This window comes from Meleagris gallopavo, chromosome 7 (genome assembly GCF_000146605.3).
Source record: "Meleagris gallopavo isolate NT-WF06-2002-E0010 breed Aviagen turkey brand Nicholas breeding stock chromosome 7, Turkey_5.1, whole genome shotgun sequence".
In the NCBI taxonomy this organism is placed as follows: Eukaryota; Metazoa; Chordata; class Aves; order Galliformes; family Phasianidae; genus Meleagris; species Meleagris gallopavo.
Genome location: NC_015017.2, coordinates 14,422,971 through 14,430,306, shown reverse-complemented (window position 1 = coordinate 14,430,306; position 7,336 = coordinate 14,422,971). Strand labels below are relative to the sequence as shown.

Genomic DNA, 7,336 nt, shown 5'->3' with positions numbered 1-7,336 from the left:
ACCAATAAATGCATTAATCTTCTTGCTTCAGCATCAGTTTGGAAAGCACAGCTCTACATCTTCACTGACAGGCTCATTTATCCATCTGGTGAGCTAACGCAAACAATTTTGTTGTATTTTAACCTCGTCGAAGAGAAGCAGTCAGCTGCAGCTCCACAGCTGGGAGCCCTGTGCTGAAGCAGAGGCTGCTTTCAGTCAGGTTTTCACTTCGAAAATTTAACTTGCAAGAACTCATCTGACCAAGTTCATGAGGCCAAGGATGAACTCTGGCCTTATTGGCAGAATTTTATTTCTCCTAAGCCAAAGCAAAATAGTGGCTTAGACCAACATAAACAAAAATAAAAACATTTATACTGTCTGACTTAAAACCAGGTTTCTTCTGATCTTCTGTTCACTCCATCACTGCATCTTCTAGTTTAAATCAAGAAATTCAAAATTAAAGAAGTAACGTGAATACTCTAATTTCTCCCCTTCTCTTCTCCCCACATAACATGCATATGCATAGAGATCAAAACGGAACTGAGAAAATATCTTTTAATTCATTTTTTTCACTGCTATGACTATCCCCTCTGCCCTTCCTTCTCTTCACCCATGGATATATTTACTGCACATTAAAAATAAACTCTGGTTGAGAAAACCATAATTAGGAGAGCCTTAAAAAGACTTCTCCAAAAATGAAATGCCACTGCTGTTTTAGAAATTACTGTGAAAAAAATATTAAAATATTTGATGCCTTTGGAAAGGCTTAACTCACAGAATAAATTGGTGAGGCACAATTAATTACACAAGTGAAAACTTCTGAATCTGATCTTATCACAATGATGATACAGATACATAAAAGGACTGAGTTTCCAAATATGCTATTGGACAATGAAGTACTTAGGAAGTTTCTGTTTATAATAGATGTAACTCTTAAAATAGCGACAGACCAAATTTGAGAAAAAGAATGAAGTATGAACCCAATGGCTAAAAAAATACTTTAGCAATATGACAATTTTCCATCCCTTTGTGACTCTGCTGGCTTCCAGTTTTAACTGTACTTTTATTATTCATCTGTAAAACAGGGATAAAAATATTTTCAACCTCACAAAAAAAGCTGAAAGGTCTAAATAACATGTTTACAGCTATTCAAAATCATCTGATGGAAGATGCTCTGTAACTGCTACTTATTATTAAGGCTGCTGCTATTATTCAGAACACTTGGCTGTGTTAAGTTTTTCAACACCATCAGAAATATATATTGCCTTCAGATGCAGTAAAACTAGTAACACACTCTGAGAGCAAAGCTATTCTTTTTACACTATTGCCACCTGACAATAAAATAATCTGAATTGGTAAAATAATAGGAAACATTACTTTCCAATAGAATCCTACCAAAAAACTCAAGCTTAAGATGTAGCAGTCAGAAAAGCTTAAATAATGTGTGAGGTTAACAAGATTTCAGATTTTTGCTTTCTTCTTTGAGGATGTCCTTAAACCTCACTCTTTTCTTCTTGGAGGTCTGCTTCAGGTTTTGCTAGCAGTTTGCTTGCTTCCCGCCTGTTCCAGAACAGCAATATCACTTGAAACTGAGAAGTATCCTGTTAGGTAGGTCTTAATTTCCTCTACACATCTGAACCCTGCTAAGAGAGTTTAGAGGCAAATACATAGCCTCAATCGATACTGTGAACAGGAGAGAATAAGGACACAGAAGCTTAGCCTTCCAAAATGAAATAGTACTGTTACTTTTCACATATTAAAAATGTATATTTAAAAAGGGGGTAAGTTATATGTACGTATGCATTTGAATAAGTGTATAAAATGGATGAATATAAATGAGAAATGAGTCAAAACTGAAAATTTCTTAATGTTAGCTGACAACTGTCATCTGCTCTCCACAGTAACAAATAATAGGCTTTCTTCATATAAAAATCAATAACGCTGTTTCTGGCTTCAGGGTGTTTTGATCAGTACCACACACGACATAAACAGCCTTTACAATTTTTTTGATTAAAAAAAAAAAACCTCAATGTTTGGTTGAGTCGCTAAAAGAAGATATTTCTCATCAAACCTGCCCTGAAACAACACAGAATCATAATCTGTTCGTTTTTATTTTTAAATCTAGGTGAATGAGATGCAAAGCAGACTGAAGGAGAAACCAGTCTTTTCTAATACATGAACAAGAAAGGCCATTCTCTTTCCATACCCTTCACTTGGGGAAGCATCTGAGCTTTGTATATCTCCGCTGTGGGACCAGACATGCTGTGATCAGAGCAGAGCGGGCTGAAAGCCCAGCTCTTGGAATCAGCCTCACTCTGGCAGCTGAAATGGGTTGGTCACTGCCTCAGAGCTGGGCATCAGCAGCTCTTCTCAGGCACGTTAACAGAAGACAGGCCTCATGCTATGACTTGAAATTGCAATGTGCTATTTCTAAATTGTCATAAAAAAGAGCATATCTAAATTGAAAGGCCAGCAGCTATATCCACATTCAGAGAGTGCAACAGGCATTAACTCCCAGCTAAATTCTTATCATTTATTAGCTAATAATGAATTCAATAATCCTTTCTTTCTCCTGGAGATTTCGAGGCAGCTGTGAGTGAGGGCAGGAACACTGAGCAGCCAGCAAGCCACATGAGTAGGTGCTTCTGCATTCATCTGACACTTCAGGAATTCAGATTTTTATTAAGCTGCTCTAGAGTTTTTCTTAGGATAAGAGACCTTGTAATTAGAAACTACAGAGATCTTTATAAATATAGTGGTGCAATATGTAAGTCTTAGATTGCAATTTTGTGACTGTGTGCTGTGAGAACAGATGTTTTAGTCACAGCTTATTTGCAAAATATCCTTCACTGGTCTGACACCTAAAATATTTAAGGCTAACAATCCCCTCCCTTTAAGTAGGACTTCCTCGTGCTATAAAGACACTACTAACTTAAGTAAGGAATTCAATGATGACCAAGGCTTTTTAGCCATTCCCTGTGCTGACTGGGGGAAGAAAAAAATAATGGCAGAGGTGTCACAGAGACGAATTCCCAGCTTTCTAGGAAGGCAGATGAAACATGCAGCCAAGCACTAGATATTCTGGAGGATCTGGAATTTGAATGCAGAAACTGCTAGGACTCCTCTGCAGAAACTGCAGTTCTGTAAGGAATAAGGCTGCTGAAATTATGCATATGCACAAGTCTCCATTGTTCAGGCTTTACTGTGGAATTCCCGAGCCTCTGCCCTCCTCACCAGTAAATACCTCAGAAAACATGGTCTCTTTTTCCTCCCTGTTAGTAACACGTACCAGGCTAATTCTTCATGTTGTAGTTCAGTGATTCCAACTAAGATCTGGAAAACACAAACTATGCAGATTCCAGAAAAACTAAAAGTGAAGGAGGAGAGTTTCTTTCTAAGTGCTCCACAAAGGAGCAGAGGAAAATTTGAAGCGCTCTGTGTGCCTGCACTAACTATAAGGAGGCTACTAAGATGTCAGTAAGAAAAATATTGTCACCTCCTGGTTTAAAACAAAACATTCAGCTACTCCACAACTCTTAAGTTAATTGCTTAAATTTCTGTGTTGTCAGTCAATGAGGATAAGTCATATATTCATAGAATCATTAAGGTTGGAAAAGACCACTAAGATTATCCAACAATCAACTTATCACCACCATGCCCCTTAACCCATGGCTCTCAGTGCCACATCCCTTTTCTCGAACACCTCCAAGGATGGTGACCCCACCACTTCTCTGGGTAGCCTGTTCCAGTGCCTCACCACACTTCCTGAGAAGAAATTTTTCCTAATATCCAATCAGAAAGGTATTGCTGTTATGAAATTTCACATGTTCTCTGGAACATTTCTGAGGGAGGTAAACAGAGCAGGCCCTGCTCCCTTGGCACTGTACAGAGGGGAGAAGGGGAACTGAGAGCCCATGGACAGGCTGCACGGGAACAGGGGACTGTAGGCAATCAGCTGGCACATCTGTCATCTGACTGCACCTCTAGTCCACTCCTCCTGTGCACAAGGCTGAGCTCTGGAGCATGCTCTGGCATGGCAGCAGAGCACTAAAGGGCTGATATTCAGATTCTGCAAGGGGAACTGAAAGCTGGCGTAGTTCAGCGCAGACCAGAAGCAGGAGAGGCTCCTCGTGTGGGGCAAGGAGCCATCAATACAAGGCACTGTGTTCTGATTTGCTTGATTAGGGGTCCTTCAAATTTCAGGGAGAGCAAATGAGAACTAAAGAGGTAGAAACTGAAAATGAGGGACATAATTGAAAATGCAGGAGAGGAAAGAGAAAATTAGTCTCTGCCGGTACTCTTGGGGACAGGCCAAGGATACTTAGTCCAGGCGAGGTTAATGGTGGAGAAAAGACAGAGATATCTGACCATATTACCAGTCAGCTCCTCCTTCTCTTCCTGTAGCCCATTCCAGCTGGCTCACTTTCCCTGGCAGATGTGAAATACTTCTCATTCACTTTGCAGTAGAGACCTCAAGTCTAATGCAAAGACTCAGCAGAGCCTTTTGCTTGAAGAACAGGCACTGAAGCAGCGACAGGGTCACGTTAACCATGATGAGAGTACAAATGGGCATTTCAAAACCAATTCTGGTCTAGCTAGATGGGACGTATCTTGCTAATGTGAATGCTACAAAAGATAGTGTAATCTTTGATTACCCCTGAGGCCATAACAAACTTGGAAGGAAGCATAAGAATTGCTGATTATTTTCTATGAAGATAGAATCTCAGAAGTTGCTGATACCACTTTTGCGCACACTGACAGGTCCCTGGCTGTACTGTTTTGACTCAATTTGAATTATGCAGTGCTGCTCGCATTTCATGGCAAGGTAGAACGTATAGCTTTCAGATATTTCTTTTTCTGAGGCCTATATATTCCTTAAAGACAGATGCAGGCAACAATCAGTTTGCTTTGTGAGATAATTTCTTTCTTTCTTACTTTAGCACATGTATAGTGATAATCGTCTGTAATGTAACCACAATGCATTTTTTTCTCATTCGGTCCACAAGATGAATGACATAAGAAAATGAATCAGGAAGAAGAAGAATACAAAGGATAAAGCCATGTGGTAAAAGCCAGGGCGTGTAAAATTCAAGATTACACTATAATAGACGCACAGTGGAGGGACCTAATTAAAACTGCACAGTAACGTTAATTTTGATTTTTACTAACTGTATGTATTTGACTTTGAAGTCTCACAGATCTTAAAATGTAATCAACAAACAAGGAGTTACATGGTAAGGAAGCACTGAAGTCATTTTTGCATGCTAAATAACTGTGTTTATCAATACCCTTTTACACAGCATGCTTTCCAAATTGGAGGTAAGACTGGGAACGTCCTATGAAGTTGGATCAACTTCTGCAACAAACAAAACTATTTTAAGTAATATCAGTTCAAAATTGGATTAAAATTCTGCATTTTAGGCAGAGAGGTAGGAGTAATTGAGCAAGAGCTTACAAAATGTGGTGCCAGAACTAGCATTCTGTCCCCTTTGGATCTGCTGCTGCAATGCTTCTGAGAGTGTTCTTTTGTGCAGCAGTGTTCAGGCAGTGACAGTCTGGACCTGCTCTGCTCCGATAAAAACAATTTGTGGGTGCTCTAAGAAGGCCAGAAAGAGCAGAGCACCTGTTCTGCAAAACCTCACTGCTTGGAGTCCTTCGTTCTGCACTCAGAAGCTGGTCCATTCAAACAAAAAGGCCTCCCTAAGGAATAAAGGAATGCATCCAAAAGAATCAGCACAAGCATTCCCTCCCAAATTTGTCCTATATAATAAGCAAGTCCCAAAGAACAAACAAAAATTTACTTGGAATACAAATAGATAAATACTATTGTTTTCATGAGAAACAAAGTAGAGACATCTTAAAGTAAATCTCACAATTGCATCAAGAAAGTAAGTTACACCTGGGGTAGTCTTTCCTTTCAAAAAAGAATAAGTCTTCTCGGCTTTTGACTAAGAGCATACCATGCAGAGAGAATCAAGCAATCAGAATACATTCACAAACAAAATGGGGACACCAACGTTTCAACCATATTGCCACAGGTGTTTTCAGAATTGAAAACTGTTAATGATATAAAAAAGGGCTTACCTGAGATTTATGTGTTTCCATCTAGAAGAGAACTGACTTTGGAAACATTGGAGGGTGCTCCTTTAAACAGGTTTCTAGTTAATATAATTTACCTCAGTTTTCCTACTGTTAAACTCTTAAGATTTCATTAGAAACCAACTTCTGATAGAGCTTAAAAGAAAAAATCTCTGATGCAAAAAAGACATTGAGACATTTCTTTTTCTCTGAAAAATTTCACTGAAATGTGAATATGCATAAAGATGAATATTGGCATATGCTTGCATTCTTCTCAGCCCTACCAAAGGGAAAGAGACTTGGTGCTGTGCACCACGAGTGTCACCATCTACAGTCCCTGACAAAGTCTCTCATGAAAGATTAATCTGTAGGGCAATTGATGGTTTTGGGGGCAGGCAGAAGGGCAAAGGTGTTCTTCTAATGCTCTGCCTTTGCACAGGAAGAAATAAGAAGGCACTTGTGAAGATACACAAATGAGGGGTCGGGTAGGTTTTGATTCTGTTTGAATTTGATTTGGAAAAGTGATTTTGACAATTTTTACATTATCTCCACTTGCCTATTTGTATTCACTGTGGAAAAAAAAAGTGTAAGCATTAAACCTATTTGCAAAGGTTGCACTAAGTTAAAAAGAAAAGATATGTGTGACAGCTGGTGTTCACTGTGCCTGTCAGAAGATAACCATAAATAATTTAGTTTTCCAATGAGCTTTAAAGTCCATCATAAAAGACTATTAAGGAAAATCAATATCTACAAGATAAATGGCAAAGTCCATGAATTAGAAATAGCATAGTACTTAAATATTGTTCCTCCAAAAGGAGGAATTTAAAAATGTGGTATCTGTGGTGCATAACAGTGTGATTTTGAATAATTACCAAGAATTTCAAGGGAGGAAATATTTGCCACTGGCCACAGGGTTCTCTTTTAAAACCCACAGAGTTTTGGAGAGAAGTGACAGGTGTGAAAGATAAAGACTCTAGAAAACAGGCAAATTGAATGTAATCTAGATAAATGTAAGGTAGTGTTTATAAACAAAAACAGCCTAAATATCGAAATTAATCTGCCTCTAGAGGCTACTGCAAGTCAGAAATTCAATACTACCACCAAAAGCAAATAATGGTTGACTACAACTACAGCATCCTCAAAGAAAAGTTTCTGTGAGATGTTACATACAGTTCTGTGAAAAAGCTCAGCTATAATACCAGTGCAACTGGAAAACAGACAAATCAATAACTAAATTCTCAAATGTATAGATGAGAGATAATGAATGTGAATTGCATCG

General features: G+C 38.6%; 1 protein-coding gene across 13 annotated transcripts in view; it reads right to left on the bottom strand.

Annotated features, from left to right (window-relative positions):
- Positions 1-7,336, bottom strand: part of ZNF385B (zinc finger protein 385B) — a 153,627-nt gene that overhangs the window by 41,198 nt on the left and 105,093 nt on the right. The gene's annotated exons all lie outside the window — the stretch shown is intronic.